This window comes from Pteropus alecto, unplaced genomic scaffold, assembly GCF_000325575.1.
Source record: "Pteropus alecto unplaced genomic scaffold, ASM32557v1 scaffold79, whole genome shotgun sequence".
Classification (NCBI taxonomy): Eukaryota; Metazoa; Chordata; class Mammalia; order Chiroptera; family Pteropodidae; genus Pteropus; species Pteropus alecto.
Window position 1 is genome coordinate 17909066 of NW_006494612.1, and position 9390 is coordinate 17918455.

At 36.8% G+C, this 9390-nt stretch overlaps 1 protein-coding gene across 1 annotated transcript in view; it reads right to left on the reverse strand.

Annotated features, from left to right (window-relative positions):
• KIAA0408 (KIAA0408 ortholog) overlaps nucleotides 1-9390 on the reverse strand; it is a 26428-nt gene that overhangs the window by 12909 nt on the left and 4129 nt on the right. The window lies entirely within an intron of this gene.

A 9390-nucleotide genomic window follows, 5' to 3' on the forward strand; every position in this document is an offset into this window, starting at 1 on the left:
CAGATTCAAAAACTCTGTGCTCTTTACTGAGACAAATATAAAAGTTCTCTTTGTTCCTAGTTGTCATTCTTTTTCGCCCCCAGATATTGGAATCTATGTGGGAGACAAGAAAAGATTTCCGCTATCTGTTACCCTCCCCATGTCTCTTTGACTCCCCATCTCATTTCGTTCCTTCTAGAATTTCATTCAGAATAAAAATTTATTAGAGCAAATGTGAAAGGATAGAGCTGTGTTACTTAGTCATGCGCACGTTCTTCCCCCAACAACTTTAAGCTAGCATTACATAATCCATTTAAGCTACTCCCTCCTCTCCAAGGCCGGAAACCAGAATCGTAGAGTTGTGAGTGGGTTGCATAAGCATGGTGATGGGAGGAAAATAGTTCTGCTAACTTTCCAGCCCTACTAGTAAGCAAAATTTAAGAGTAACATAGGAGTCTCATAATAAATCATTTTCATTTCCCATATTAGCCTCAATTGGTAACACTTCTTTGTCTGAAAAGTGCATTGCTCTTAATCCTACTTGGTCATTACCATTTCAATCTCCATCTCTCCCAATGAAAACTGGACTTTAGCCAAACAAATGAAAAAGTGTTAAGGAGTTGACTCTATTGCTAATTCTCTCTTTTGAGATTTTTGTTCAGAGTATTTGTTTCTTGCTCTCCTATTTCCTCTTTTTAAACGTATTATTTTTCATGTAATTGAAGATTTTTCCTTTGTAGGAGGTTGTATATTTCAATGTAGGCATGCCACACACAGTAGGTACTGTCAATCTCACAATTCCTAGAAGAATCATTTGCCCTGGAGATGCTTTGCTTCCTTTCAACTTTGAGGAATTAGGAATTCTCATGTCAAAACACAACAGATGAATACACCATTTGCCTCCAAGATTCTCTAGCTCTTTCTCCGGGTTATTTATACATCACTTTAACTAATTAACAGACCTCTATTGTTCCCTGGCAAATGCATCTTTCCAAAGACAGCCATGGTATGATTTTAATACAGAGCAAAAGGGAATAATTTTTATTGCTACTTCTTGCTATTTCTTGCTATTTCAGCATTTTCCTTATGTTCCAATAGGATCAAAGAGATACGACCACATGCAATTCCGAAGAGATCAATTTTGCCTTCTCATTTTGTTATCTTCTCCTTCTCTGTTTTCTCTTCAGTTATATACTCAAACTAGAAAACATCTAAGATATAGATGAACTGATTTTACATCTCTTAACTTATAAAATGAAGTGTTGAAAGAAACTTTTGGCTTGGGTATATGAATACCTATAATTAACCAGCTTACACAGAAGATTTAGTGGTAACCTTACCTCTTAACTGAAAATTAACCCATTACAAATGGCACACACTTCAACTGAAATTACTGAAACATGTGATGAGCAAACCATCATCTTCGATGAAACTACATTAATTTATTTTTAGTTGCAATTTTCAAATACCAGCAATCTCAAAGCTTGTGAGCTTTACTTTATAAATGTTAAAGTCTTCATCCTAATAAAAATAATATTCTAATAAATAAATTTAGTGAAATCTCATGGTAGGCAAAGTGCTGTTTGAAGTACTGAGAGTCAGCATTTGAAAATCAGGCTCAGAAAACAGATAGCACTGTCAGTTCAGAGTTGGGAAATCCACTTACAGCAGCTGAACCTTCTTTTCCCTACGAGTCATTAAGATCCGTTACTAACCCCGCCCCACTGTTTTTAAGCCCAGACACAGACACTAAAAGAGGCAGATGTTGAAATCACCCTCCACTTAAACAGTATCCAAAGTTTAAAGCATATCAGCAGCAAGCCCTCTATATTCTGCCAGAATTAGTCACTTGCTTTGAAACTTTCAGAAAGAAACTTACCTTTCTGCTCTGGGGAGAAATCCTATGGATGTTCCACCACTGCTCAATCTAGCAATGGAAGGATAGCTAGCTGATTTAAAGAGAGAAGTCTCAGTTTGATGAATCTTGCTTCTTTGCAAGAAATGGAAATGCAAAATAAGTCCAACCATTCAACAGAGCGGTACTGACAAGTCCCTTTGAAACCTTCACCACTTTCACAAATCAAAAAGCTGCTCAGCTCAGTGTCACAGCAGCAGCTGAGACTACTGTGACGTCAGTTGCTTGGAGGCGGCCTTCAAGCCACCTCTTCCAACCAGAGCTTTGTAACTCTAGAGCAGCTCCTTCTCTGGGTAAACAACTCCAGGTCCAGGACATTTTTAGCTTTTATAATGGAACTCAGGATTTTCAAACTTGCCAAAAGAGATGATGGTAATATCACACGATGGCAAGGGCCAATTTTAGGTTTCTTTTATCTAGAAAAGCCAACTTCTTTTTTATAGGCAAGGATGATCTCTTTGCACGCCTTTCACTTTCCGCTTTCCAGCTAGCATCAGAATGCACTTTTCAGTGCCTTTAAAGCCTGGTGCCTGGATGTGGCAGAACAACATGTGTAACAACAATTGCACGCACGCACACGCACACACACACACACACGCACACACACACACGCACACACACACATGCACAATCTCAAAAGATTTGTGAAAACATAGCAAACTTCTATCTTTAAATAAAGTAGAAATGGGGCACATATAAAGACCAACTTGATAGCTCCTTGTGATTCTATGACAACTTGCTGCCTGTATCTACAGTGATAGTGGTGTCCATGGGAAAGAAATCAGAGGAAATCAGAGCCCGTGGGAAAGGATGATACTTAATACGAGAGGAAAAAGCCAGTGAGGTACCCATGTGCTTGTTTTCGATTGTGGTGTGCTGCAGCCTAAGTATATGGCTCCCCAAACCGTGACCAGATGGATCTAGCCTGGAAATGCTGGGCAACCTTGCCTCCTCAGCAATATTTCCAGCTTCTGTGAGAACTTGCTCACATTTGGTTTAATTGACTTAAAGAAAGTGTCTAAAACAATTTTGTGTCTAATTCAGCAAAAAAGCTAGATAAAAGTTTAAAGAATAAGGTCTTATTCTCAAATCTGAAGAACTTCCTATGTATGGTTGTTAAAGCATTACATAAATACTTTCGCATTATTTTTGCCTGCTTCCAGATAAATATCTCATGGAAAACTAAAAAGTTTAATAATAGTAACCTGCTTATAGTAGGGCTTTAGTATATGTAGGACAACTGTATGAAATCATGTATGTTTTGAAAGCCTGCTACCATAATCTTAAAAGCAATAACAATAATAATTACTGTAATAACAGTGATTACTCATGGAGAGACAGCTCTCTGCAAGGCTCTATGCTAAGTAATACAATGAGATAATAGCATACAAAGGCAATACATATTCAGCACAGGTGTTTTGAACCTTTCCACTAAAAACTTTGTTGTAAGAAGATTTTGTTTTAAGGAAAGTGCCTACTGTTATGTATATAAGTTGAATGGTTTTAAAAGGCTGATGCTAGTGTATTTAGCTCTATAGTGATATTCAGACACTCTGAAGTGCCTGACAGTTTTAAGCAGGTGTTAGAATGGCTGAAAATCTTTTGGGGAAAACAACATTTGTTGAATAATTCAGTTTACTTTTAAGCCATTTAAATATTTAAACCTTAAAATATGAAATTAATTCAAATTATTGCTCTGAGTATTGCAGAGAGTTTGGAAAAATCACTGATATCTGATGACATACTAATCCTATTTCAATGTATTACAAATATATGAAGAAGCGTATGTAATACTTAAAGTAAATGTAGAAACACCAGCTGCTGTCAGGAAACAAACAAAAAATCCTGGAAAAGATTTGAAAAGGTCTGTATGAATAATGATACTAAGCCACAAAATAAAATATTTTGAAAAGGGTAAAAGAAGAATACTGAATATATAAATGTCACTAGCAGGTGTTTCCAGACTTACAGAATTTTAGAGCTAGAGAGAACTTCTGAAATCATCTAGCCAATCTTCTCAATTTACAGTTGAAGAAAGAGGCCCTAATGTCATTTGCTCAAGGTCACAAAACCACTTACTAGCAATGCCAGGAATAGAATTCAGGTCTTCTCATTCCTGGTGCCTTGAAGTTTAATATTCCATGGCATTCAAGGGAAGGGGTTAGAAGTCAGGGATAAGAGTTTTGGGCATGAGAAGTTGATTTCTGGCTTTCTCAAATTTTAAATTCAGCTTTCTTCTAAGTCCAAATGAGGAAGATGATACTCCATCTTCCAAGTATAACACAGGAGTCGTATAGCAGAGAATTTATGACTATTTATCTAAAGAGGCTTGTGTCCTTAAATAATATAAATCTTAAGTCACAATACAAAGACAAAAGGATTTTAACTTAGTGATTGGAAAAAATCTGGGGATAAACACACAATTTTTCCTGTAGCATGGCGGTACACAATTTACAGGTTGTTGTCTGAAGAATGATTATGAAACATCACAAAACATTTATTTGTTGAATCTCTTTATGCTATGACAACTCTGGTTGTGTATGAGACTGAGTGGGTTCTGACTTCTTGCTTGTATAGTTTTTCAGTCCCTTCTTCCTTTATTCTTTAAACATATTTAGCAGTATTTTTATTTTCACTGAAAACGAAATGGTAAAAATTAGAAAAGACCTTGAAAAACTGGACTCATTTTTACACATATTAAAATTTAGAGGCTATTATCGGTGACATATTTAAAATAATCCTTCCTTCTAGAACAATGTCAGCCCTTTGCAATTTTCAAAGTATTTTAGGACCGTGGTCTTCAACCTTTTTGGCACCAGGGACCGGTGCTCCATGGAGAATCTAATGCCTGATGATCTGAAATAGAGCTGAGGTGGTGATGCTAGCGCTGGGGAGTGGCTGTAATACAGATGAAGCTTTGCTTGTTCACCCGTTGCTCACCTCCTGCTGTACAGCCCAGTTCCTAACACGGCACGGATCGGTACTAGTCCACGGCCTAGGGGTTGGGGAACCCTGCTTTAGGATACATGATTTCAGTTGTTTAGTAGACCTCTCTTGAATCTTAAATTATCTTCCATTCCTAGAAAGAGGTCTTGGGCACTCCAATTAATATTCCATTTAACAAGGGTCTATAAGCACAAACTCTGTGTCAGGTGTATTGTTAGATCCTGAGGACCGGAAGAAGAATAAGACCAGTCCTTGTCCTCAACAAGCTTGGTCAACTCTGAAGATCCCTGAAATGTAACTTGCAGCATGCCCGCCCACATTCTGAATAGCCCATTATGTTGGGATAAATCTATAATAAACGTGGAGAGCCTCTCCTCGTTTCTACAGCACCACAGCATTCCACCCATGGGACCACAGTTTAGTGTGACCCTCCGCCTTTGCCACACACCGCAATTGCTCAGAGAATTATTTTAAAAATTACTAAAGCTGGAAACTTCCCTCAGACTTTTTGAATGAGACCATCCAGTGGTGAGGCCCAGGTTTCTTATTTTTTATAAAGAGCCATGGCTGGTTCTGTCAAATTTGGTCCTGTGTTTTTAGAGTTCTAGAATGACAGAGGTTGGATTCTGTGTTAGTAAAAGTAGTATAATTTTGATACTTATAAAAATCTGGTTTGGGTTATAAAATTATGAGAGTCACACACAGAGCATTTATTATCCATGGACGTTACATATTTAGAATGTTGTTTTTTTAGCTAATGTGCTGTTTTCCCAGTGCTGGACATTTTCCCCCTGGAATCATGGGATGCTGGCTCTCTCTTCTATTCTGCGGGCTGGTAACATGTCAACATGTTTTTTAGCCAAGCAGCTCTGTCATGGGTTTTATGTACAGGCATTTCCAGATGACAGAAATATTTTTTAAAAATTAAAAAAAAAAAAGTTTCAAAACTATCTGTTCTTTTTAAGAACTGGTCTGTATTCTGAAAAAACAAAATCTCAAATGTGGGCTATTTAAAACTAGAGACAGATCTTAATGGATTTCAAATTTGTGTTGAACATCTCATCATATTATTTCCAGATTCTTGACTTTGGAGATGTTGATAATGCTGACGACAAAATGTAAATAAAGGAATCATTCTATGGCTGCCTCTTATTCCAGAAAGGGGCCTTGGGAATGCTTGTCTACCACGAGAGGGCCACCCTGAGTCACTTCTCTCTGTCAGGAAGTTCTAGCAATAAAGCACAGCTAAAAGAAAGGCTATTTAGTGAGTATAAACTGAAGGACATAGGAATTAATACCGCTCTCTCTCACCTCCTGCCCCCAGAGAGTTGCTAGCTCACCAATATCTTCTACCAGACATGTTAGATTTATCACCATTAAGTGACAGCATTATATATTCAGTAATTGTCTAATAAAATGGCATTGGCAGAGGAAGCTAGTTATACCTTGAAACAGAAAAGAACAGCTAGCATGCAGAAAAGACTGGAAAAGACAAGTCAATAAAGGTAAGCTTTGGAGCTCAGGAAAAGAATTTGTTTTATTCATGGATCATGGAGTGGGGAGATGGAGGGAAGATCAGAATGAGGAACCATATGAGTCGGTGCTAGATTTGAGGGTTTAAAAGAAATGTGGCATCATGATGTGAGAAGGCTGAGATAAAAGATCTGGAGAGGGCACAGAAGCGGGGCTCCAAGTCACACTCTGATCAGAGGACTTCTGCAAAGCCAGCCAGACCCATTCTGCACACCAAGGGCTCTCACTAAGTCCCTATGAGACTACAAACACAATACCTTGATGCTGTGCTTGGCCCTTAAACTATGGTCTTTTGTTATTGTTGCTGTTAGCATTGAAATATTTTGAACAGTAAGGTTCCTATAACTTCATCTGTTCTTATCAATTTTGAATCCACCTTGTTATTTTGAATCCACCCTGTTATTTTGAATCCAGCTGCTTCCTACAAATATCAGTGCTTCAGATATGAATAAATTACATTCCTTCTAAAGTGAGGAGTGTGGCCAGAGACACAAGTTTCTCCTCCTAGAGGCCTTCTCACCTCAAGATTTGTGAGATCCAATGCTCGGGATCCTCATTTTTCTTTCAATTATCTCCTTTGGCTGCTTGATGTGGCTTTTTCCATACATGGAACCTAAGCAGTTAGAGTAACGCTAAGACTCTCCATGCAGTGGTCCTGGATCTCAGCAGATTCACATTTCCTTTCAGACAAAGGAGCTCAGATTCCTAAGAGTCATCTAAAGCCCAGAATAAATTAATTTGGCTGATTTGTCATGTTAAACTCCTCCTCTAAAGTTCTAAATAACTGATCTGAGCTGACACATTGGATGCTCTATTTAAAAAGCTAACTCTATTTTATCTGTTCAAGAGGTATTGATACAGAGATATGGATTGTGCAAATATTGCACATTTTCATGAAAAGGAAGAGAATTATAAACTAGACACTAAACTGAGTTTTCTGACTTTAAGAAAAGACTCTATTTTTTTTTTTTAATGCTCTTAAATCCCCTCCCCTACTAAAGAATTTGAGGCAAGTGGGAAAACTGATGAGCTTCTCTCTGCCCCGCACATCCTCTTAATTTTCATATGCCTAGGTTAATGCAGGTACTTTTGAGATGAATTTAAAGAGCTGACTTGTTGACTTTAAATGTACATTATGTTGGACAACCTTAGAAAGGTACAAATGTTGTTTGCCAGCCTTTGAGAATCACTTCTGCATTTTATTTGTTAACATAGATTAATAAGCAGCTCAACTCAAAACATTTAGAAATGACTACAGAAAATAAACATATAAAGCACACTTATTCAATCGATAACCTCCAGAGCTCCATCTCTGGAGTGTGCAGAATATTGAAGCTCCTGAAATAGTTGTACCATTCCTGAATACTTCAAAGTCATTTTCTCATTTTGTAAAATAGGTCAGTGTTCTAAATTTTTATGAAAGATTCTATGTTTTGTGTGTGTGTGTGTGCAGAGTCCTCTAATTCACTGTCTATTTAATATTTATTTTGGTACAAGATAAAAAACTTTTAATTATTTAAGATATCTAAATACAAACTGACAATTTAAAGCAAAAATCATCAAAACAAAAGCAAAGTAATATGAACTAGGTTTGAACTACCTAAACTGAGTTTGAATGTTGTCTGGTTTAGACAACATTCAAAGAAACATTCTAATACACCAGTCAATAAAGTTACATGAATATTTTTGAAAAGGCTAAATAATTACTAAAAACCACTGATTATATATTCTCATGTCATAGTCAATTTTATGAATTTATAAATTCATGCAATTTTATGTTTAGATGTAGGTTTTGATGGTACCCTATTTGGAAAAATGGTTATAGGAAAACTCATACAACTATGAACTAAAAAATCTTTTATAATTGTAACAATGAAATTGAAAATTCAGAAAATGTCAATACCTTTGAGCTTATTAAACATAAACATCTGAGATATAAGATGAGGCTCTTTAGGGTAACACAGCCTGACTTAACAGTAGACAGTGAAAAGTGGACATTTCTGAAGTTTCTCCTTATTTTTAAGAAATAAGTGTTACACTTGCTGCTCATAGTCTCTGAGCAAGTGTGGTTCTAACAGTACTCTATTTGAAAGTTGTTCCTGGAAGTGTTTTAAAAATTACTGACAACTTCACCAGGACAGCCACAGAATTATTTTAAAACTGTTACTGAGTACTTTAGAGTGACTGGGTCTTTTAGCAGAGAAAGTGTATATTTATTAAGGTACATGGAAAGGACCTTTAGAGATTCTATGAATGGGCAACATTTAAACAGCTACCACCATGGCCCCCTCTCCCAAATGATCCACACAAAAGCACTGTTTAGAAGCATAAGGTCTACTCAAACTTAGACAAGTGAAGCACATTTGTTACAGTCTCTATGAAGATTTTCTTGCCATATCCAGGCAATAAAGCTTTGTAACTCTCTGAGTTTCCCTCTGAAATTCTACAGATAGGCTGTTGATAATACCAGGACCTACTCAGGAAATGTTAGTTACATCAAAATGTATACACGATCACCTCCTCTCTCAAAAGCGAAACCAAAATTACAAACATAAAATCAAAACTATCTTTCACTAGACTTAACTGGTTTGTAACTAGATTTAAGCATTACTATCTTCACAAATACTGTTTCTGAACTGTACCAAATCCCAGTTGTTTAATAAACAGTCAACTTTTCTCACTTTCTAATATTATCCTCTACCACTTTCTTTTCAATCTTTACATTCAATTAGGCATCTGATGAAAGCGGCTGTAGTTCTACAAGGATGTAGCTACAAACGCTGCATGAATAGTTGAAATTAAGGCTGAGGTTCAAAGGCGACATTCCAAACTTCATAGGCAGCTGATTAAACAGCCATACCCGTCTCTGCCACACAAATTGAAGTGAAGGTTGGGGAATGCAGGCCAATACACATTCCAAGCTCAGCAATGAATTTTCCTTTGTTTCATGAGTTCGAGTCAGTTATGCCTAAAAATAGCCAATGGAATTCTTTTTTTCCTAAATTAGGAAAAATTAC